The sequence below is a fragment of the Suricata suricatta genome, chromosome 14 (genome assembly GCF_006229205.1).
Source record: "Suricata suricatta isolate VVHF042 chromosome 14, meerkat_22Aug2017_6uvM2_HiC, whole genome shotgun sequence".
NCBI lineage: Eukaryota > Metazoa > Chordata > Mammalia > Carnivora > Herpestidae > Suricata > Suricata suricatta.
In genome coordinates this window covers 59,883,915-59,908,406 of record NC_043713.1, presented here as the reverse complement: position 1 = coordinate 59,908,406, position 24,492 = coordinate 59,883,915, and the positions used below count along the sequence as shown (strand labels likewise).

The 24,492-nt window shown below is 40.4% G+C and overlaps 1 protein-coding gene across 2 annotated transcripts in view; it reads left to right on the top strand.

Annotated features, from left to right (window-relative positions):
- The window catches only part of SPIRE1 (spire type actin nucleation factor 1), a 216,143-nt gene that overhangs the window by 2,873 nt on the left and 188,778 nt on the right, over positions 1 to 24,492 (top strand). The window lies entirely within an intron of this gene.

Genomic DNA, 24,492 nt, shown 5'->3' with positions numbered 1-24,492 from the left:
GGGACCCCGGGGCGGCAGGCGGTCCGCCGGACGCGCTGAGCTTGGAGGAGATACTGAGGCTCTACAACCAGCCCATCAACGAGGAGCAGGCGTGGGCCGTGTGCTACCAGTGCTGCGGCTTCCTGCGCTCCGCGGCCGCCGGCCGCCGCCAGCCCCGCCGCCGCGTGCGCTCAGCCGCGCAGATCCGTGTCTGGAGGGACGGCACCGTCACCCTGGCGCCCGACGACGCGGGAGAACCGCCCCCCGCTGCGGGTGAGGCCGTCGACCTGCGCCCCCACGGAGAATCCCTGCCGCGACCCCCTTTCCCTCGCAGTCCGCGGCCTGGTCCTTCCGCCCCGCGCCCCCCACCCGCCACGAGAGGACCCCTCCGCGGCACCCTTTTCCCCTCGCAGTCCGTGGGCTCGGCCCTTCCGCCCCGCGAACCCCCACCTCCCAAGGGAGACCGGGAGGAGCCGGGCCTGGGGCCGGCGGGGGAGGGTGGTGCTGGCGCTCTGGTGGAGCTGGGCCCCACGTAGGTCAGAGCTGGGGGTGGGGGGCGGGCAGAGGCACAAAGAGGGGCTGTGAAGAGGGTGTCTGGGCGGGCCTGCGCACCCTCAGCTGGGCCACGGACCTGCCCAGGGTGCTGGTAATTGTATATACTGTCATAGGACAGCTGCCCGCGTCTCGTTTGGGAAGTGGAGTGGGTTGGGTCCTCTTCGTGATAAGCTGTGTATACATACATGCCACGGCTATTTACTGGGGTTGCATTTATGATGTGATAGGTGCTATGAAAGGTTCACGTGAGATCTCGCCAAGGATACTTAATTCTGCTGTCAGGAAAATTACACCTTTCAGAATGAGAGGTCAGTTAATAGTATTTTTTAAAAAAAATTTGGCAACAAATTCTTTTGGTTAGGAAATAGAAAAATCCCCGAGGAGAATTTTGTTATATTGGGAGAGATGGAAGGAGACTAAAAATGATTTCTAGCCCCTGAAAATTATAAAATAACTACTGTTTACTTGCATGTTAAGATTTGTTGTGATGAAAAAAACAGGTTTGTCAAGTCAAAAGTTGACAGTATTTCAGATAAAATGGATTTTGGTTAGGTCATTGTCTGGTGTAAATTCTTAAAGATCATCACCTACACATTAATAGGTAGCTAGGGATTACTCATATTTAATGATGATTATGAGGGCATTGATAATAGGTTTCTCATGTTAGTGTTAGTATAATTCAGTCTTTTGAGAGGCAAGTATATTAAAAACATAGAGAAGTAATCTGCCCTCACTTTTAGAAAGTTGATGAAAGTATCAAAATGCTAATGGTGAAAGATGTAATTTGTAAGTACTCAGTAAAATGACATTTAATGCAAATCCTTATTTAAAATAAAAAACATTCAAGATTATAGTTACTGATTCTTTCACTTCCACCAGAACATTACTTTGTGTGTGTCACGTAAACACATTTTAGAACTTTTCTTTAAATTGAGTCTTTACAATTCTTTTGAAATTATTTTCTTTCAAATAAGTTTTAGTTTATTTGATGTGTTTGTTGTTTTTAAGTTTGGACTTAACATTAGTGGAAAATACTCAGGATTATAATTTACTTACAGTGTATTAATATGATATAAAAAGATATAATTATTATAAAATATAGCAAAACTGTGCCCTGGAATCTGGCATTTCTGGGGGAAAAATGGTTGTGTGCAACCCTGTTTTATTATATATATATTTTTTTAATGTTTTTATTTGTTATTGAGACAGAGAAACAGAGCATGAGTGGGGGAGGGACAGAGGGAGACACAGAATTTGACACAGGCTCCAGGCTCCTAGCTGTCAGCACAGAGCCCGATGCGGGGCTCAAACCCACAAACCGTGAGATCATGACCTGAGCTGAAGTTGGATGCTTAACCAACTGAGCCACCCAGGCACCCCTTATTATATTTTTAATGTTTGTTTATTTTTGAGAGAGAGCCAGCGAGCACACAAGCAGGGAAGGGGCAGAGAGAGGGATACACAGAATCTGAAGCAGACCCTAACAAGGGCTCAAACCCATGAACCACGAGATCATGACATGAGCCAAAGTTAAATGCTTAGCTAAGTGAGCCACCCAGGTGCCCAGCATCCCCCTTTTAGAAGCAGCATTTGGTAGTGGTGACTTCTGGTAGGAACAAACAGAAGTTTACATTATCTTTCTCTTGAACTTGATCCCAGAAGAGTGTGGTTTTTGTTATGTTTATGGACCTTCTAGTAGTTTAGTTGTCAAAGACAAGGGTGTATTCTGGTGGTAGTTAACAAAAAATAAGAACCTTACATTGATATGAATTATTATTATTATTATTATTTTTTTATTGTTATTATTTTGCATCATTACTAGGAGTGATAACATCTTGACCTCCATGTAATACTCTATTTTCATGGAGAGAATAGTAGTTTTCCTGCAGTAGTGACAATGGATTTATAATCTCTTCTTCCTTAGTTCTTTTCTTTTCTTTTAAATTTTATTTTATTTGTTTGGGGGGTGAGGATGAGTTGGGGAGGGGTAGAGAGAGAGAGGGAATCTCAAGCAGACTCTGAGCCATTAGTGCAGAACCTGATGCAGGGCTCAAACCTACAAACTGTAAGATCATGACCAGAGCTGAGATCAATAGTTGGGTGCTTAACTGACTGCGGTGCACAGGCATCCCATCTTCTTAGTTCTGCTCATGATCTCTGCTACCAGTTGTGGAGAGAGCCCAAAGTTATTGATACAATCTTGAGCATTTTAGGGTTGACTGATTAAAAATCTTTAGGAAGTTCATACCAAAATGTTGTTTATATTAGTTTATTTCCTCCTAGGATTTAAGAGTAGTTGCATGGCTACAGAAGGCACAACTGAACACTTAATCTCGATTCTTAAAAATTAATAATAACTTAGTCCTGTACACATGTATAAATTCTGTTTTTAAGGAAAAATGGTAATTATGAAACTTCAGTTCTAAGAAGTATTTTTTCACCGTAGGGCATGTAATATGTGTGTTGTTGGCAATCAACAGTATTTATATTTTCATATGTTTACCCATTGATTTATTTCCAAATGGAGGTTTAGGGAATTAAGCAACTTGCTTAAATTCATTTTTTTTCCTTTTTTTTTAATGTTTTATTTATTTTTGATACAGAGAGAGACAGCACATGAGAGGGGGAGGGGCAGAGAGAGAAGGAGACACAGAACTGGAAGCAGGCTCCAGGCTCTGAGCTAGCTGTCAGCACAGAGCCCGACGCGGGGCTCGAACCCACGGACGTGAGATCTGACCTGAGCCGAAGCCGGAGGCTTTACCGACTGAGCCACCCAGGCGCCCCTCAACTTGCTTAAATCCATACTGTTGACTTTGAATCAAATCCAGGTCTTTCAGCCACTAGGCTTAGAAACAGATGTGGTTTTAAGTCAGGTCATGATTCCTTTCCTTCCTAGCTGCGTGACCCACAGTAAGTTCCTTAACTTCCCTTGATTAATGTGTTAAAGACACTCAAGCTCTGCATAGACAGTCACCCTGAATCCAGCCTTGTCATCTGTAAAATGAGAATAGATGACTTTTTCACGAGAGAGCGTTTAAGTGAGATGAGGCATGTAAAATGACAATAGCAAAGCTTAAGCTTAGTATGTAGCAGATACTCAGTAAGTTTAGGTTCCTTTTTCCCCTAATTCTGTGTCCTTTCACACCACCATGGTGCCTCTGGTCCTGCAGTTCTGCATTTTTACTCAGAATTGGGACAAATGTTTGGGTTGGGGTTTCTCAGTCTCAGCACCATTGACATTTTTGGCTGAATAACTCAGTATGGTGCTTCCCTGTGCCTGTATAGGATGTTCAGCGGCATCCCCGATCTCTACCCACTGGATGTCGGTAACTACCCATCCATCCCCTCCCCCCGACTCATAACCGTCAAAACCGTCTCTGGACATGGCCAAATGTCCCCTGGGGGGGCAAAGTCATCCCTTGTTGAGAACTGCTGGTCTGGCAGATGATGAGTGGTACGCAGGATTGTGTTCAGTGTGGAGAATTGGATCCTGGTGGCTATCCTCCAGTGAGTGAATCAGCTGGCCACCATTCCCTCTGCTCGTGAATGAATGAGCAAGTGGTATTGGTTCCCTGTCGGTAGTATTGTTCCTCTTAGTCCCATAGATGCATGGGATGCATGTCACTCACATGCTTTCTGCACTTGTTTGGGGTTGAATGTAGTAGTAACTGATTTTAGTTCCTGTTTACTTTTTAACAGTGTTGCTACATCCAGAATGTTCACATTCAGTTTGAATTAAATTAGACATACCTTATAAAAGAAATAGGAAAATGATGAAAGATGTAGGAGACATGGAAATGAGACCGATACGGGAAAAAACAATGAAGAATAGACAGTTTTTTTTTTTTATCATTCAGATATAATCTAGTGCCATATACTGACGTGGCCATGAGAGCAGTGTGATATGGGACTGAAGGAGATAAAAAGAAAAAATTAGTTCTTTAGAGGATACCTTAAGAGTAAAAATAATTAAATTATTAGTATATTTTATGAAGTATTTCTGGGATGACAGAAGGAAACATCGCATAGAATAAAGAAGGCTTATGATTCTTCCTAGGTGGCTAACTTAACATTTTTATTTTACCCAATATGCTTGTAGTCATAGTAAGACTATTGTCTGGTAATAGTTTGTTATATACAGGTTGATGAAATTTTTGCTTTTACACCTTTATCAAATGAGTTAAAGACACTCAGGCCCTACTATGCAGCCTGCTGTTTTGTCACTACTGTAGCTAACTGGCATTTGGAACACATTATACACATTATTTGGCAAGAGTCATTGATGAAATTTGGGGTATATTTCAGATCTTCGCAAGATTAAAATGTTTTTTTTTTCTGGGATGCCACAAATAATTATGAATAACAGTAATATCAGAGCTTAGAACTACTGCATGGCGTCTTAGCAGCCTCTTAGGCCTTAAATCCCCATCTGACACAAATGACTTATTTCAGATTTTGGTTTCAAACTCTTCGATGTATCTATAGTGGTAGATGTATAAAGAACATTTTTAAAAAACTATGACCACTTCTTGATTTAATAATCTTAGATTGGTAATGGGTTTTCCTGGGAGGAACAATGAAAGCCTGCATGCATACTAATAAAGGCATCCTTGGTATAAGGAACAAGCATTCAGGCTTGCTTTGGGCTTTGAAAAGAGGACATGATCTGTCAACTTCTCAGCAAGTTTCATGCTGATTTGGTGGGAGAAATCGTCTTGGAATAACATACTATTTGATTTTAAAGAGAGACCGAGGAGCGCCTGGGTGGCTCAGTTGGTTAAGCATCCGGCTTCGGCTCAGGTCATGATCTCACGGTTCATGGGTTCAAGCCCCATGTCAGGCTCTGAGCCTGTCTTCAGATTCTGTGTCTCCCTCTTTTTCTGGCCCTCCCCTGCTTGTGCTGTATCTCTCTTTCAAAAATTAAAAAAAAATTTTTTTTAGAGAGATACCAAATACTTGTGGAGAAGGTTAAAATGTGAAAACATATTTTAAAAGATTAGTTCTTATTCATTCTTGGTATAATTCTTGAGTGTTCACATCCCGGTCATTAAATGAAAAGAACATTTGAGATTTATGTGTATGTGTCCAAGGTAGAGTTTGGGGGGTGAATAATGGTATTAGGGGTTGGTGAAATGTCTTATGAGGTACAGTAATAGGTAAGGATTATTCCATTTGAACAATATGTCCAAATATGTTGGGTAATTAAATTTTAAAAGCATGCATTGAGTTCCTACTATGTGTAGCAGTGAGTGATGTAAAAATAAATAGTTTTAGTCATTGTAGAAGAGAAGATAAAACAAACACAGTGGTAAGTTTGCCATGAAGCTAATGCAGCTTCAACCCTGAGCCCAGTCACTTACACAAGCCACGTCTAGGCCCATAGGAGGGGCTTCAATGATATGTTCAGATGGTCATTTACAAAATTAAGATATTTTAGCTGTGATTACTGACTAGTAAGACTGCTGTCACTTTTGACTCCAGTTTACTCTCTAACATCTAATTGTGTTGCATTACATGAGAGTGGCCACAGACCTTTTGGTAGAAATTGTGAAATAGTGCATTTGTGGTTTATATCTGTGTTTCTGCCTTCGGCAAAGGAAAACAGTGGAAGAAGTTTAGTTATATACAGATATGGATACTAAAGTAAGTTGGGATTTTGTTAGGAAGCCATTAGCCTCACCAAAAATTTTGACTCAACTTTAGAAGAAAACAGTCATTGATCTACCAAGGATTGTATGTGAGAGATGATGAGTCACCTTCTGTCTGTTTTATTTCTAAGGTCAAAATTGCTTTCCCGCATCACAAATCTATAAAATGGCAACAGTTCCCATCCTACTTTCATAATTCTGTCATCAGAGCCTTATTATATTTCCCACTTGCTTCCTGTTGGTTAAGTAGAAAAAAGAGAAATAATCCTCTTCTAGATATTTGTTTAAAACTTTGAAGAAAATACTGCCTAGTACCAAAAATAGTGGGGGTTTTTAATGAACTTTTTTTAATGTTTATTTTTGAGAGAGAGAGAGAGAGAGAGAGAGAGAGAGAGAGTGAGTATGAGCGGAGAAGGGGCAGAGAGAGAAGGTGACACAGAATCTGAAGCAGCCTCCAGGCTCTGAGCTGTCAGCAAGGAGCCCTGATGCAGGGCTTGAACTCATGAACTGTGAGATCATGACCTGAGTTGAAGTTGGAGTCTTAACTGACTTGTGCCATCCAGGTGCCTCAATAAATTTTTTATTTTGAGATAATTTTAGATTTATAAAAAAGTTTCAAGGATAGCACAGAGAATTCCGCTGTACTTCTCACCCAGTTCTCTTAATGTTAACATCTTCTACTACTGTGCTGTGTTTGTCAAAACTAAGAAGCCAGTGCTGGCACATTGCTATTAATTAAACTCCATACTTCACTTGGATTTCCCTAGTTTTCCTATTCTTGTCTTTTCCTATATAATGTGGAATACTGTATTGCATTTATTCCTCACGTCTCCTTAGTGTCTTCTGGTCCATTGTGGCTTTGAAGACTTTCCTGGTTTCTCCTAACTTGACAGTCTTGAGAGATACTGGTCAGGGGTTGTGTAGGCTATCCTTCTATTTATGTTTGCCTGATGTTTTCTGACTAGACTAGGGTTATGTGTTTGGAAAAGGAATTATCGCCTCATAGGGGAGGGGGCTCCTCGCATCACGTAGGGTGTGGGCACACAGTATTCACATACCACCACTGGGGATGTGTGCTTGTTTGCTAGGTTTCTCCACTAAATAGTTACCTTTCCTATAATTTCTTCTTTGGAAAGGAGTCAACTAAGTCTAACCTGCATTCAAGAAGGGGGCCTCTTCCTGGAGGGGTTAATTTTATATTACTTAATTTTAATATAATTTATATTATGTTACTATTTGATATTATTTGGAAATCTTCTGTAAGGAAGATTTGTCCCTCTTCCCCCATTTACTTATTTCTTTATATCATTCTGGAATCTGTGTGTTTTATGCTTTGTTATTCATTACCATGTTATTTTGTTGCTCAAATTGTTCCAGCTGTGGCCTTTGGAAGTGCCTTCAGGTTGGCTCCTGCGTCCCTTTGACATGCAGGCATCCTTTTGTGTTTTCAAGCACATCTTTACTTTCTGGCACTACACGATGCTTTCAGGTTTATGATGTATATTTGTCCTGGCCCTACAATCAGACATACCTCTAAGGAGCTCAGCACCGGGTATGCTTGTTGATGCTGGTGTTGTTTTGTTTCAAATATAGAAGAATTGAAATCGTATAAGGTGTAGTTATTTTTGGTGTTCCAAATTTTGTTAGATTTGTGAAGTATCTCTTTCCAGTATCTCACTTTTACTGGCATCCCTGCCACTGTCTGTATATTTGTTCATCTTTTCCACAGTTATGTAATGAATACCATAGAGCCAAGTTGAATAGAGAGACAGCAGTCTACACCTGTTCATCTGAAGGGAGAGCTACCTGGGGACTAAAACCACGGGAGCCGGTACTGAGATATTAACTTGGATGTACTGGAGATGAGGGGAGGTCAGTGAAATGTGGCCTGGGGCCAGTCGGGAGTGACTGGGGTATGTGAATGGTCAAGAACCGGTTTGGGACAGTCTTGTGATCATTGGCTTTCCTCTAATAAGTAGTTATGGATACTCAGGGCTAGCTGTCCCTGAAGCTGCCACAGAACCATGCGGCGATTGACCACATTTGAAATAGTTGTCCATTTTGTAAATATGCATTTTTATTACTGCTCTGGAGTATATAGCATGTGGATAAAATAAACTCTTGTGATATGCTGACAATATCTTATCGATGTGTTCTTGAACACATCTTTACTTTTAATAACATACATTTTTGAATTTTTATTAAAATCTCATAAATTACTTATTGTATTACTCTCTGAACAGTGCAGAGATCTTAGACCATTCTGACTTTATTGATCTCCTTTTGTTGCTTTATTATTGTTGACATGTATTTTAGTTTATCATAGATTAGAATTTGACAGTATTTTTGTACAACTTAATATTCATTTAGATTTTTTCACATATTTGCCCTTTCTATGCTCTGTTTCTTCCTGTATTACTATACTTTCTTCTGTAATCATTTTCCTTCTGCTTGAAGAATTACTTTAGTATTTACTAAAGTGCAAGTCTGTCACTGTTAAATTCACTCAGTTTTTGTTATCTGTAAATATCTTTGTTTTCATTTTAAAAACAAATTTTAGGGGCACCTGGGTGGCTCAGTTGGTTAAGCCTCTGACTTTGGCTCAGGTCAGATCTCACGTTCGTGAGTTTGAGCCCTGCGTCAGGCTCTGTGCTGACAGCTAGCTCAGAGCCTGTCTCCTTCTCTCTCTGCCCCTCCCCCTCTCATGCTCTGCCTCTCTCTGTATCAAAAATAAATAAAATATCAAAAAAAAAGGTAAAAAAACCCAAATTTTAATTAAGGTGTAACTCACAGAAAAGTGCCTATGTTATAAATGATGAATTTTCACAGTGTGAGTACACTGCAATCAGAATACAGGTCAAGGAACAGAATGCTGTTAGCATCCCAGCAGACCTGCCTGTGCACCCTTTCAGTCACCAATCACCCCAAGAGTCACCGCTGTCATGAGTTATAACACCCTAAGTTTTGCCTATATTTGAACGTATACGTACAGAGTCAACTAGTATTATACAGCCTAATGTGTGAGTTTTTTCTGAGCTTTCTGAGATTGATCCATATTGTTGCATATAGTTGTAGTTCATTCACATTTTAGTATCATATTCCCTTGTATGAATATGCCATAATTTATCCTTGGCCATTTGATTTTTGGATCCTACATTTGGGTATTAAGCTATTGGAAATTATGGAAAATGCTGTTATGAACATTATTAAGCAGATCTTTTGGACAACATGTGTAGCATTTGTGTTGGGTATACACCTAAAAGTGGAATTGCTAGTTCATAGTGGTTGGGTATTTTCAGTGTTAATATATACTACCAGAAGTTTTTTTCCAAAATGGTTGCATCTGACAAACTTTATTTTATTTTTAATTTTAATTAAAAATTTTTTTCAATGTTCTTATTTTTGAGAGAGAGAGAGCAAGCGAGCACAAGTGAGGTAGGGGCAGAGAGAGAGGGACAGAGGATCTGAAGTGGGCTCTGTGCTGACTGCAGAGAACCAGATGTGGGGCTCGAGCTCATGAATTGTGAGATCATGACCTGATTGGTCCTGATTGAATGCTTAACTGACTGAGCCACCCAGATGTGCCTTTAATTTTCAGTTTTTATAAAAAATATTTTTTAATATTTACTTATTTTTGAAAAAGAGAGACAGAATGCAAACAGGAGAGTGTCAGAGAGAGGGAGACACAGAATCCAAAGCAGGCTCCAGGCTCTGAGCTGTCAGCACAGAACCTGATGCGGGACTCAAACCCATGAACTGTGAGATCATGACCTGAGCCAAAGTTGGATGCTTAACTGACTGAACCACCCAGGTGCCCCTGATTTTAATTTTTTAAAAAGTACTTGTTTTAATTCCAGTTAGTTAACATACAGTGTTATATTAGTTTCAGGTGTCCAGTATAATGATTCAGTAATTCCATACGTTACCCAGTGCTCATCACAAGTGTGCTCCTTAATCCCTCTTGCCTGTTTAATGCATACCCCAAGCATCTGCCCTCTGTAATCATCCATTTGTTCTCTGTAAGTTTGTTTCTTGGTTTATGTCTCTTTCTCTTTTTTCTCCCCCCTTTCCTCATTTGCTTTATTTCTTAAGTTCCACATCTGAGTAATGTTATGGTATTTGTCTTTCTCTGGCTCCATCCATGTCATTGCAAATGGCAAGATTTCTTTCTTTTTTATGGCTGAATAATATTTCATTGTGTATATGTAACACTTTTTCTTTATTCATTCATCAATTGATGGGACACTGGGCTGCTTCCATATCTTAGCTATCGTAAGTAATGCTATAAACAGGGGGTACATGTATCCTTTTGAATTAGCGTTTTTGTATTTTTTTGGGTAAATACCTAGTAGTGTGGTTAGTAAGTAGTAGGGTAGTTCTATATTTAACTTTTTGAGGAGCCCCCATACTGTTTTCCACGGTGGCTGTACCAGTTTGCATTCCCACAAACAGTGCACAATTGTTCCTTTTTCTCCACATCTTCACCAACATCTCTTGTTTCTTGTGTTGTTGATTTTAACCATCCTCTAGGAGGTGATAACCTCACTGTAGTTTTGATTTACATTTCCCTGATGCACCTCACAAACAATAAGAATGAAAACCAATCTGGGACATTAGTATAAATTTAATAAGGATTTGATTAGTATCATTTGTATGGAAAGGCTGCATCTCTAATAATAGCAGGATTTGCTGGTCCATATGTAGCTTCTGAAAACTGACTCTCAGATCTTTTTATGCTACTTGGGCTAATGTATTTTTAAAAACTTGGGTCTGTTGTCTTTTTTCCTCATATTTCCTATTTTCTTCATGTCCCAGTCTAGTTGGAAGCCAAATTTCTATCCAGTATACTCCTTTAATATATTTTTGAGAGATAAATATATATATAGATAGGTGATGAGTAATGGAAGAATGCCACTAACAGTCACCACAGGTTGTTTGGTTCTGGGCTTGGCCATATCTTTCTGGATTAAAAAAAATTTTTTTTTTACATTTTATTTATTTTTGAAAGACAGAGAGAGAGAGACAGAGCGTGAACAAGGGAGGGGCAGAGAGAGAAAGAGACACAGGGCTAGCAGTCAGCACAGAGCCCGGCACGAGGCCCAAACCCATGAACCCGAACCGTGAGATCATGACCTGTGCCAAAGTCGGACACTCAACCAGCTGAGCCACCCAGGTGCCCCTCTTTCTGGATCTTAGCAATAATATCATGGTAAAGGAATTGCCCATTACATGATTTCATTTATTCATTTCACCAGTGTTTAAGTGCCTTCTAAGTGCATTGTACCAGGTTTGAAGATACAAAGAAAAATAAAATGCACCCATACCTTCAAGAAGATCACAGTTGCATAAACTAACACTTTTATAGTATAGTTACAGTAAATCTAAAGTGATAGAGACGTGTACAGAAAACTGTGCGAGCCTAAGGGAGAGGGTGACTGTGCTGGTGTGATGTAAAGCAGATTTCATAGAGGAGACCAGTCTTCTGGAGGCCTTGAAGGATGGGCAGTGGCATAAAGGGAGGACACTGAGACAGAAGCAGCAGTAAGTACAGAGGTTTAGAAATGTGGAAGAACTATTCAAAGAATAGTAGTACATAAATCGTAGAATGTCATTTGTGCTGACACCCACTTCCCCATACCAGAAGCAGACACTGTTTAATCAGTCATTGCATTTTTGCTGCGATATTTATAAGCAGCTTCAGAGTTCTCAGCTGTGCTTCAGGCAGCCACTACCAATTATTTGGAGTTGGCACGTGAAGTTGAACCTGTTTGTCTTCCTTGCAGTGGGCGTCTACTGTGCCTGGAGCATGGGATGTGTGGGGGTGTGGTGGAGAATGAGACAGGCTAGAAAGGTATGTCGGCTGGGACCAGGTTATGAAGGACTGTTTTGTGCTGCACTGTTGAGTTTGTATATGTATAGGCAATAAGAGCCATATAAGGATTTTAAGCAGGAAAATGATGTAAGCAGATTACTCTTTTTGGAAAGGTAACGATGGGGGTTTTGTAGAAGAATTGAGTAAAAACAAGGAGAGAGACACCAGTAAGCATTTCGTACTGTTATTAGTCTCAGTAGCCTTTAAGTTGCCTAACCAGTTGGGAGTATTACAGTATGATGGAGGTCTAAACAAGGGCAGATCTTGAGGAGAGAGAGTCAGATTGAGAGAGCAATCTAGGAAATAGTACAGGACATGGCCCTTTAGTTTTTGTTTTTAAGCTTATTTATTTATTTTTGAGAGACAGAGAGTATGAGCAGGGGAGGGGCAGAGAGAGAGAGAGGGAGACCGAGAATCCCAAGCAGGCTCCATGCAGTCAGCGCAGAGCCCCATGTGGGGCTTGATCTCACCAACTGTGAGATCATGACCTGAGCCAAATTCAAGAGTGGGAGACTTAATTGACTGAGTTACCCAGGCATCCCAGCCAACCCTTTCGTGTTTGATGTGGGGGTGAGAAAGAGGAAGGTATCTTGGAAGGTTCTCAGACTTCCCACCTGGGTGCTTGGCTGCTGTGAAGGCAGGAGAGGCAACAGAGGGTAGAAAGATAATGACTTGTTAGAAACTAAATTGGCCTGGAAAAAATATTTTTCCAGTGGAGTCATATTTATTCCTATGAAGTTCCTTTGCAGATCAACTCGTTAATGTCACATGGTAACACAGCTTATACAAGAGTAGGCGGCAGGAGGTGTGGTTTTAATTCTCAGCTCTGATGCTTGTATTGTAACATATTTGGGTAAGTGAACGTGAGTGGTAGTTACGGCAGTATAACTAAAGGAGCTTGTGTTTGGGAATAGAAATACCTGAGATACCTCTTTGGCAAGGTTTCTGTTGGCTAGGATGGTCTCATACATGATGCCAGAGTGGGGGAGGAGATTCTAAGGGGAATGCACAGTGGTGCTTATGAAATGCATGAAAACCACAATTCTTCAATTGACAGGAAATATGGGAATGTTTGGAATTGGCACTTGCTCGTAGACTTCTTTTTATAATTTAGCTTGGGGAGGTTCCCTTCCAAGTCTTCCTTATTCTTGAATAAGGTGATATATTATGCCATGATCTCAATGTATCTCTGAGGCTTCATGAAATTTAAGCAAGTAATTTTTTTTTAAACCCATGTTTTATTTTAAAAATTTTTAAATTTTTTATTATTTATTTTTTGAGAGAGAGAGAGAGAGAGAGAGAGAGAGAGAGAGACAGATAGAACATGAGCAGGGGAGGGGCAGAGAGGGAGGAAGACACACAATCCGGAGCAGGCTCCAGGCTCAGCTGTCAGCACAGAGCCCAGAGTGGGGCTCAAACTCGTGAACTGTGAGATCATGACCTGAGTGAAAGTCAGACGCTTAACTCACTGAGCCACTCACGTGCCCCCATGCTTTATTTTTTTTTAAGTTTGTTTATTTGAGAGAGAGGGTATGCACATAGGTGGGGGAAGGGCAGAGGGAGAGGCAGAGAGAATTCCAAGCAGGTTTCGCCCTGTCAGCAAACCTTGAGATTATGACCTGATCTGAGATCGAGAGTTGGACACTTAACCAACTGAGTGGGCCACCCAGGTGCCCCTAATGATTGAATTAATATCTGCAGGGAAAATTTTAATCCAAATCCACACTGTTTACAAAAAGAAACACACTTCCACCATCCTGTCCTCTAATACAGGAGTGTCAGGAATGTGGCTTCTGTATTGTCACTCCCGTCTGTTCCCATGGCAAATGTTACTAAGTGGCCATGGGCACCTCCCACTCCGTACTTGCCCTCACAATTCTTCTGAAGACGGTGTTCTAGACTGTCATTACCATTCAGTTTGAATTGGCACAAAAGAGTAAACGTTTTTGCTATACAAGTTTTGTATATGTAAAATACACAAAGATAATACTTGAGTTTTGGTGAAAACATGCCGAAATTATTTTTTAGTGGAAAATACTTGATGTTTAATGATTTTCGTTCAATGAGATTATATGAAGTTTAGTTAATGAAAGTTGCTGAATCGAAAAAAAAATCACACTCTAATAATTAAAACATTTTTAAAAATTTCATTTTAGGACAAGATCAGTTTTCTTTTCTTTTTTTTTTAATTTTTTAATGTTTTTTATTTATTTTTGAGAGAGAGAAAGACAGCATGAGCAGGGGAGGGTCAGAGAGAGAGGGAGACACAGAATTCGAAGACAGGCTCCAGGCTCTGAGCTAGCTCTCAGCACAGAACCCAATGCGTGAGATCATGACCTGAACCGATATCGGACAATCAACTGACTGAGCCACCCAGGCACCCCAGAACAAGATCAGATCAGTTTTAACTTGGTCACTCTAGAACAGGTTGGGAGGGTGTGGGGTCTGGACCAAACTTACTCCTAGGTTGGAGGGTGACCATGATGGTGGTGAGGCCTACCTTCATGGAGGGACGGCAGTCATGGGTGTTAGTCCGTGCAGCAGCCAGGCCCCACGAGGTCCAGTTGCTGGGCTTGCTCATCCGATGAGCAAGTAGAGGCAGAGAGGGCAGACAGTCGCTACAGATAAGAGCCAGGAAGTCCTCCATGCTGGGGAAGTCTGGTAGTTGGTTTTAGTCATTGATGTGAGGTCCAAGGGCTAGATTCTAGTCCCTAGGAAAGTGACTGGCAATAATAAGCCAAGTGATGCTTTTTTGTTTGTTTATAAGATAAGGGATCTTATTATAGGATCTAGGATGCAAAGTAAAGAGTGGGCCTCAAAAATAAAGCAGAAGTCCATATTTCAGAATTAAGATAAAGTTGAGATTTATGGCACAGATGACTGACATTGAAGGTCATAGAGCCTGGCTTAGTCAATAAATGGGGATTAGAAGGTCTCAAGAAGGGAAAGTCAGGTTCTGGGAGGGCCTGTCACACAGACACATTGTCTATGAATGAAGAGATGATGTCCATCTTCTATAAGTGGTGTTATGGAAGACTAGAGGTTTTGTTCCTGATCAGGGTCAAAATCAGTTATCTGTAAGAGCAACATTGTGTTACACAAGCAAACATGTGATGTCTTTATGCTTCTACACTTATTTAAAATGGTTAAGATTATACTCTAAATTCTACAAAGTATGATTAAGTATATTGTTCATATTGATTAGTCAAGCAATTCATTGTCCTATAAAGAGGGCATAAGGCTCGCATTAACAGCCTATTTTTTTTTCTTTACCTGCATTTATTACTCATGAGTAGTGAACAGATAAACCAAAATGATACTTAGAAGGTTTGTTTTTAGTATTCCCAACTTTCCCCACTAGTGTGGACTCTATGCTCCATGTTTGGGCATCCGTTGCTTCCCACCCTCTCCCTTACTGAGCCAGGGGAGACTGTAGGATGGCTTGGTGGGTCAGCAGTCTGGGTAACTGGTCACAGTTCCTTGACCTTCAATGAATCATTTATTTTCTAGAGCTTGAGCCTCCTCAGCTGTAAAAATGAAGGTTTTACACTAGCATGTATAACATGTTTCAGCTACATAAAATGAATGCTTTGGATTAATTTTAAATGTTAATAATGAGATATTTCATTAATAATTTATTTTCTTAGAGTTTAAAAGAGCATTGCAAGGGGGGGTTGGTTTGAATGGCATGTATTTCTAGAAATGTTCAGGGTAGTTTGAATTGATGTCTTTAATATGTTTCTGGCAGAAGTGTTCAGAATAATTCCACTGGTATTAGCATTTCCCTTGAGGTTGATGTCTTATAAAAGTAGAATATCTAAATGAAGTTTTCAACCAGAGATGTTCAGTGTTGGGAGATAAAAAATTATAATAACTAGAATCATTCTTAGAGTGCTGACAGTCTTGGAAGGAGCACTCAAGAGGCAAGATAAGACCACCAAGGGCAGTAACAGGCAACCACTACACTACCCTGAGGAAAGACAGGGAGAAGAGAGTTGGCGAGAGGTTGAGGACTGGAACTCCTTTCTGTGAGTCACATTTCAGAAAAGTTTAACATGTTTGTGAAAGGTCAGCTATGTTCTCTTTGGGCCGACACAGCGTGTAGATGCACTGGAGACCCCTAGAACTTACAGGCTAAGGCACAGGAGAGGGCTTGTTGAGTTATACCTGGGGATCTGAGGGGCCAGGTGATCTGTTGACTTACAATTTTTTGGGTTTAGAAGACCAGAGTCTTTCAGCTTATTTTCTCCTTGGAGAGAAGGTCATAGACTTAAATGGTAGTAGAGCTGATATTAAGTGCTTACTATGTGATAGGCAGTCGGCTAAGCAGTTTAGTTGGATTATTACTTTTGATCTTGACAACAGCTCAGAGGAGATAGGTACTCTTCTTAGCCTCTGCCTTCCAAATGGGAGACTGAAGGAGAGAGGCCTTAAACTTAGCCCACCTGGGATTCAAGCCCCAGGAGTCTGGCTGGAGCCCTTGCTCTTAACCACGGTGCTCCATTGCCTTGTGCCCAGTGGGTGATTTCTGACTCTGGGACATTATGCATGGGATTTGACCGCACACAGGGTAGCCTGGGGGTCGGGTTTGGGATGGTGAGAGCATGTCGTATTGCTTTGACTTTTTCATGGTCTGTGTATTCTTTTCCTGTAACAAATCATCACTAATTTCGTGGCTTAAAACAATACAAAGTTATTTTAGAGTTATGGTTGTCAGAAGTCTGAAAATGGGTTTTGTGTGCTAAAATCAGTTTGCTGGGCTATATTTCTTCTAGAGGCTGCAAGGGAGTATCTGGTCTTTGCCTCTTCCAACTTCTACAGACTTTCCATGTTCCTTTGCCTGTGTCCTCCTTCCTGCGTTCACACAGCTCCAGTCTTCATCCATCAGCACAGCTCCTTCTTGGACTCTCCTATCTCTCATAAAGCTCCTGGTTACATTGGTCCTGCCTGGATAGTCCAGCATGATCTCCCCATCTCTAGAACCTTAACTTAATCACAGCTGCAGAATCACCTTGCCATGTAATTTATTCACAAGTTCTGGGACTTTACAGTCTTTTATTTATGGATTGGTTATGGAGATTGCCATTTCAGACTGATTTTCAGGGTTTTTTTTTTTTTAAATGTTTGTTTATTTTTGAGAGAGAGCAGGGGAGGGTCAGAGAGAGAGGGAGACATATAGTCTGAAGCAGGCTCCAGGCTCTGAGGTGTCAGCACAGAGCCTGATGTGGGGCCTGAACTCAGGAACCATGAAATCATGATCTAAGCTGAAGTCGGATGCTTAACCGACTGAGCCTCCCAGGTGCCCCCAGTTTTGAGTAATACCTGATGACGCTTCACTCCCCACCACATCCTCTTAAGCCATTGCTGAGCTCCATCTGTTTGACCATTTGAGTGTCATCATCCTGGACACCGCCACCTAAGGAATTGGGGGGAAGGTATGTGTTAGGATCTTCTGCAGAGAGGTATGAAGTGAAAGGTAGTAGCTTTTAAAGATCTAAGCAAGAAGCATAAAAATGAGTTGAATTCTGTAGTGTTTTTTCATGTAATTTAGCTACATTTTTATGGTTGTAATCCTAGTAAGCATTTTGCTCTGTCAGTTTTTCTCAGGACTCTATTTTAGTATATCCACATTTCTCATCTTTCCTTGGGGTTAATAGTGGTAAGCTTAGCTACCATTTGCTGAGCTCCTGCAGTAGGCGTTATGCAGAGCCCTTCAAAACATTTTTTTTCATTTAATTTTCACATAACCCCATGATGTAGATTTTATTCCCCCTGCCTCCCATTTTTTTGTAGATGTGAAGGTGGAAAACCCTGGGAAATATTTTACTTTAAAGTTACACCATGGGGCACCTGGGTGGGCTCAGTTAGTTAAGCATCTGACTCTTGATTTTGGGTCAGGTCATGAACTCATGGTTTGTGGGTCTGAGCTCTGTGTCAGGCTCTATGCTCATAGTGTGAAGCTTGCTTGGGATTCTTTCTCTCTCCCTCTCTCTCAGTCCCTCCTCATGCATTCCCTCTCTCTCTTTCAAAAATAAATACACAAACATTTTAAAGTTACATCACACTATTAGTAAGTATGGAAATGAGATTTGAATCTAGGACTGTCCAAGTCTAAAGGCTTGCTCCTGTTATTCTACGTACTGCCTTCCCAAGGCAGCTAAGAGAAGGGTTTAAACTGTTGGGTAATTCTCAACAATTGTGAAGAAGAAAAGGCTGTAGCGCAGGGCTGTTGTGGTAGTGGAACATCAGATTTTATTTCATTCTTCCTGACAAGGCCAAGAAGAGGCGCTTGATGAACACACAATCTTCAGTTAGCAAATATACCAATTTTCTCCTGTGTCTAAATTCTAAATTCCTGTTAACCTTTCAGTAGCTATACTAGTGAAATTGTATGGCATAGAGGATAATGGTTTGATCATTTAACAAGCGAATAAATGATCCTTTATATGGCTGTTTCTTGTGTCAAGTGTATAGATCTTCTTTTTTCACTAAAAATGTTACTTGGCAAAAATTATTTTGTTGGGGGACATGGGTATAAGCTAATGAGTGCACGGTTTCAGTGTCATAACTTTTGACACTGAAACATCTGACCATGTATTCTGAGCCTCTAATGGTCATGATGTTTAAGAAATCCAGGTGTGGTTAGGCTGTAGGGATTATTTTATTGTTAAAGTTTGGCCTAACTGTTCAAAGAAGCGTTCTTTTCCTCTAGTTTTCACATAAAAATTGTCCCAAAATTGTACCTAATATATTTATCTCTTACAGAGTATGAGAGTTCTGTTTTTCTTTTTGAGTTTATTTTTGTCCCAACTCATGACTCCGAGACCAAAAGTTGCTGCTCTTCAGACGGAGCCAACCAGGCACCCCCAGGGTATTTGAGTTCTTCAACTTATGCTTGATGTTGATTGGTTTTGATCAAGTCTTTGAGAATGCTGTTCCTGAAAACATGGCAGTTGTTCAGGGTATCTTTCTCTCCTTCTTACCCTGCTCCATCCCCAGTACAATCCATTAGCAAATTCTGTTAATTCTGGTTCTAAATAATATTTTAATTATTTGCTTCCTGGTCACTCCCACCATCTGGGCTGGTTGCTTCCCCCCCAACTCCACCCCTGTTGGCAGTGATGGTAGCCCTGTCTGCAGCCCTCCCCCCATGCTTTCACCTTGACCCTCTCCACAGTGCAGGACCAACCTGGAACCCACCTTGAATCAGCTTATGCCCTTGTGTAATCTCCTCTGTAGCTTCCCATTGTACTTACCATCAAATCTAAACTCCTTACACTGGTCTTGAAAGGCTTGTGTGATTGGCCTCTGCCTGTCATTCCAAATGCATTTTATGCTACCCACCTACCAAACACTTTCAGGGCTGTACAACAGGCTGCCTCTTGGATCTGGAACAGGTTCTTCCCTCAGCCCAGTAGAGCTACTACCCAATGGCAAGGTCTCTACTTAAATATCTTTCCTGTCCACTCTGAATTGGATCATTTCTGTTATTTTCTCTCTCTCCCTTTTCTGTCCTTAATAGCATTTATTACCAGTTGTAGTTATTTTCTTTGGTTGCTTCTTTGGGTCTGTGTTCACTAAATATAAGCCCTATACCTCCCCCATGCATTCCCTCTCTCTCTTTCAAAAAGGGAGCAAGGACTATATCTGGCTTGTTTGCTGTATCATCAGTATTTTAGTATTTAGTAGGTGTTAGCAAATATTTATTGAATGAATGAGGGGGCAAAGGCAAGCTGACAGGAGGACAGGGTGTATCTATTGATACTGACGCGCAGTTTCAGCATGAAAAAAGAATGTACTTTCACAGATGGACCCAAACATTGTCTGCAGCTTGGTCACATGGGAAAATTTGGCAAAGAATTCTGAGAACTACTTATTTATCATAAAGATTATAGGGGTCCTGTGTCTTTTTGGTGGGCATTGTTTGCCGTCTGCTTACTCAGCTAAGTTGAATCATATTGATCATGTGACTGTATGGCAATTCAGCCACATGCTGAGGTTTCTACTACTTTAAAAGTATTATTTGTCTACATGAGCATCTTGAATTTTTTCTGAGACTGCCTTAATTTCCACCATGTAGTTGTGTAGTTTGCCAAATTTTGTGATTCCACTAAGGTGAGGCCATTTCAGAGATGGTGCTATGTAAGGCCTAACTCTGAACAGCCAAGACTATGAGTGGTCTTTTTTTTCCCCCCTAATGTTTGTTTATTTATTTTGATAGAGAGGGTATGCACATGCATGGGGGGGACGGGCAGAGAGAAGAGAGGGAGAGAGAGAATCCCAAGCAGGCTCCATGCTGTGATGTTGGGCTTGGTCTCCCAAACCATGAGATCATGACCTGAGCTGAAATCAAGAGTAGGACACTTAACCAACTGAGCCATCCAGGCACCCTATGAGTGGTCTAAGGTGTGTCTAAGAATGCTCTCTCTGGTAATTTTGAGCAGACTTGTTGAATGGAAGTGTCTGATTATCAACATTTAGGATTTAAAATGTCTGTATTCTCTTAGCTGAGGAGTTCTTTATGACAGACATTTTACATTAGGATTAGTTTTTGTCTTAAAGCCATTTTATGTCAGTTTATAGGAAGATTGGTTTTTGCATTTCCTAGGACATGAGGGAACTTGTTTAGTAAATCCTAAGAGCAGATCGATCTTTCAGAATCTGTTGAAAAGAAGGACCTAAAAAAATTCAGCCTTGATTCTTCCAGCATTATTAAAATGCTCATTCAGGGGCACCTGGGTGGCTCAGTGGGTTAAGCCTCCGAATTCGGCTCAGGTCAGATCTCACGTTCGTGGGTTCGAGCCCCGCGTCAGGCTCTGTGCTGACAACTAGCTCAGAGTCTGGAGCCTGCTTCCTGTTCTGTGTCTCCTTCTCTCTCTGCCCCTCGCCCTCTCATGCTCAGTCTCTCTCTGTATCAAAAATAAATAAAAACATTAAAAAATAAAAAAAAAATAAAATGCTCATTCCTTTTAAGAAACAGTGAGCTGTAGTTTTGGCTTGCTATACAAATCATCCCTCTTCTTAGTGTATAAATACAATGATAATGTTGGAATATTTTGAAACTTCATGTTTAAATATCATTCCAGCTATTTCCTTTTATTTTACATCATCAATAGTTAATCTAGCCTTTTAATTAACCTATTAATAAATCAATAAAGTTGTTAGAACTTCAGTTGTTGAAAGGAGTAATTCACTGCATTTAATAATCTGAAACCTTGGTTAGGCCTACCATCAGCTTAGTTTACTGTACTTGTAGAAAGTGAAGTTACGTGAGCTTAGGTTTTAGAGGGATTCCTTAAGTTTAGTTCTGGAAAACAGGTGGTTGACCTTTGAAGAGGGACTCAAATGCTGTCAAATGAAAATTTCTTGGTTTCCGTTTCCAAGTGTTAAATCAAGGAATACATTTTCCCACTTCCCCAGAAACATTATTACAATTGATAGGTAGCTGGGATAGCACCTCTGCAATCCCCTTCCAGAGCCCCACTGGCCCCTGCAAGTGGGAGTGCAGGACAGGGTAGCAAAACCACACCAATGCTCACAAGGGTCAGGACCCTTGGAGGCTACTCTTAGCTTGGTCATTTTGTGTAAGTCACTGGACTCCTCAGGTTCAGGTTACTCATCGGTAAAATGAATGGATTGGGCAAGATCATTTCCAAGGTTCCTTTAAGCTCTGCTGTCATGTATTTGGGATTTTTCTGATTCCTGGGTCAGAGTCTGGGCAGGGATTTGGATGGCAGAATAGTGTAGGTGGTCAGGCACTTCATAGTTAACCACATTTATGTAGTTGCATGACTTAGTCACACGGTCAAGTTGAATAATTTTGTGGTTGTGCCCTCTTACAAAAATTTTTGGTGTTCTTTATAGGAAATAATTTTCAGTTTTATAATAGAAGTCATTGAAAAACTCTTATTTCATAAGACTTGTGCCCTTTCGATATCATGCTGTCATTCTTGAAGTACTTCATTACTTTCTGATGCAAAAAGAGGTTCCAGATTATTTTGTAATTTCTCCCTCCCATCCATAGAGTCAGCCAGTCCCGAGTCCTGGTTCCTTTGAGGGGGAATGGACAGGTATGCTCTTGCAAAATGGGGTACTATTGCTTCTCCCTCTTTTGGAGGAGACACGAGGGAGTATGCTGTTATTTATTTTTTTTTTAAATCAGATAATACCTCTAATTCCAGTTTACCACCACAGGGCTCTTCCTCTCCTTCCCACATGTTAGGATTGTATGCTCCTTCTCCCTCAGTTCATAATTCCCAGCAATATCACTGTATTTATTTGCTCAGTGCTACAACACATACAAAATAGTTCCAAAAATTTTAACCGACTTTACTACCAACAACAAATCTACTACATAAAATTCTGAAATTCTTTGCAGTTCTCTTTACCTTAAGAATCTATCATACTGAAGATGTACATCCATGTACTCTCAAAGAGGTTTCTCTATTATAGTTGTCTTCACACTGTATTTTCCCTTCCTTTCTTCCCTTCCCTTTCCCTCCCTTCTATGGAATAGACACTCTGAATGTTGTTGTTTTTTTTTTTTTTGGTGACATTAAGAATTTATTTTTTCCCAGCTTCATTGAGATATAATTAGCATGTAACATTGTAAATTTAAGATGTACAGTGTATTAATTGGATGTCCTTATATATTGTAAAAGGTTGCCACCATAGCATTAGCTAACACCTCTATCACATCACATAATTACCATTTCTTTTTTGCGTTGGGAACATTTAAGATCTACTCTCTTAGCAACTTTCAAATATATAATGTAGTATTTTTATCTGTAATCATGATGCTATTCATTATATCCCTAGAACTTACTCATCCTCTAACTGAAAGTGGCAAGTAACTTTTTATTTTTATTTTTTATTTTTTTATTTTTTTAACATATGCAATTATTTTCCATCAGTAGTTACAATTACACTCCAAACTGAAAAGCAAAGTAAAAAATCAAAACCCCAACTTCTATTTCATGTAATTAGACTTATACAGAAATTAGAAGGTTATGTAACAACTAGTTAATCACCTAATTTCACAGCTATCTGAAGTGGTGATCGTTATATAGCAGCTTATCTATGATACTGAATGTTTGTTGACAGGTGGTCTGTGCCTTTCTTTGAGTTGCTCCTGTTCACAGTCCTTTCCTAGGTTAAGCTAATCGCCTTTTCTGTAGGAGTCAAGGATAATTAATCTACCAAAATCACTAATGTTCTGAGCAGTCATATACACATAAATAAAAATGTATAATGTATATAAAATTTTATATAGTTTCATGTAACAATATATGAATGTATAAATGTCATGTATTTATCAAACCATAGTATATAAAACCTTTATATATTTAAACCTGTTTGATCTGTATGTTCATATGATCTTTATTGCTCATAAATCATTTAAAAATTTTTTAAATGTTTGTTTATTTTTGAGAGAGAGAGACCAAGACAGAGGCAGAGTGTGAGCTGGGGAGAGGCTGAGAGAGAGGAAAACACAGAATCTGAAGCAGACTCCAGGCTCTGAGCTTTCAGCACAGAGCCTTATGCAGGGCTCAAACCCACAGACTATGAGATCATGACCTGTGCTGAAGTCAAACACTTAACTGGCTGAGCCACCCAGGTGCCCCATCATAAATTATCTTTAATTCACAGAACCCATGGTCACCTGTTTTCTGGTCTCAATTTTTGCCAATTCTTCACATTAGGATCATCAGGTCATCAGAAATTGTGGGTTTCAATTTTTTCATTTTAAGAGTCAGGAGGCACATTAAAAACATTATGGTTTTGTTGTGTGTGTGTGTGTGTGTGTGTGTGTGTGTGTGTGTGTGTGTGTGTGAGAGAGAGAGATACCATAAGCTCTAAGGTGCATAAATTCTCATTAAGGATTAAAGAAAAAACACAGACTGATGGAACAAGCACTGTAGGTTAGGCCTAGGTGTGGGGGTCATAGCCGGGAGAGAGGAAGCAGTTAGGGGTAAGGCTAATGTTATTGGAGGAAAGGAGGTAGAGATTAATGTATGTTTGAACTGAGGACAATGACATTTAAGATGTGTGGATTGGAGAAATTACATTTTTAGTGCCCAATATAAATGTGTTACCTGTTCTTTTTGCTAAAACTACTTAATAAGTGATCTTTAAAATAGGTGTTTTTTACCTCATGCCAGTCAGAGTGGCTAAAATGAACAAATCAAGAGTTTATAGATGCTGGCGAGGGTGTGGAGAGACGGGCACCCTCCTACACTGTTGGTGGGAATGTAAACTGGTGCAGCTGCTCTGGAAAACAGTGTGGAGGTTCCTCAAGAAACTATCCATAGAACTTCCCTATGACCCAGCAATAGCCCTGCTAGGGATTTACCCAAGGGATACAGAAGTGCTGATGCATAGGAGCACATGTACCCCAATGTTCATAGCGGCACTGTCAACAATAGCCAAAACATGGAA